Source organism: Propithecus coquereli, unplaced genomic scaffold (assembly GCF_000956105.1).
Source record: "Propithecus coquereli isolate 6110/MARCELLA unplaced genomic scaffold, Pcoq_1.0 Scaffold165, whole genome shotgun sequence".
Classification (NCBI taxonomy): Eukaryota; Metazoa; Chordata; class Mammalia; order Primates; family Indriidae; genus Propithecus; species Propithecus coquereli.
The window spans coordinates 1,111,902-1,112,478 of NW_012141080.1; the positions used below are offsets into that span (position 1 = coordinate 1,111,902).

The 577-nt window shown below is 28.6% G+C and overlaps 1 protein-coding gene across 1 annotated transcript in view; it reads right to left on the bottom strand.

Annotated features, from left to right (window-relative positions):
- Positions 1 to 577, bottom strand: part of GLG1 (golgi glycoprotein 1) — a 132,195-nt gene that overhangs the window by 8,518 nt on the left and 123,100 nt on the right. The window lies entirely within an intron of this gene.

Sequence of the window (577 nt, forward strand, 5' to 3'; positions counted from 1 at the left end):
GAAAAAAAAAAATACCTAAAGGTTAGTATTTTTATGGACGTAATATAGTTATTTTGTTATTTTAAGAAATCTGAAAAAAATGTGAAATCTGATAATCAGAGTAATATGCTATATTAAAATTCCCAATCAGATAAAGGTATATTTGTTTACAAAATGTTCTACTTCATCATCCTTAAAAATAAAAAAGAATGGACAGAGTCTAACTTTTACTGTAAGAGTAATTCTTATTTGAGTTTAAAGATGTTCTGAACAAGACCAATATAAATACATTAGAAATGAAATCAATTCTGCAGACTCTCCATTTATACATGATGAAATTATAGGAGGTAAATACAGGCCAGAAATGCTTTCTTAAATAAAAGTTAGTTTGCTCAATCGGAAGACTGTTGTCCCTTTAAAACAACACTGACAAAAAACAAAAGCCAAACAAAACCCCAATATTATTCTAAAATCCTCCCCCGCCAAAGTTATAAGTAATCATTTGATGATAAAGAAGTCAAAGGAAAATATACAGATTTAGCTTTTAACTGACTCCTGTCAGTACTGAGATCATGTGGAATCAGAAACATTTTTAGGA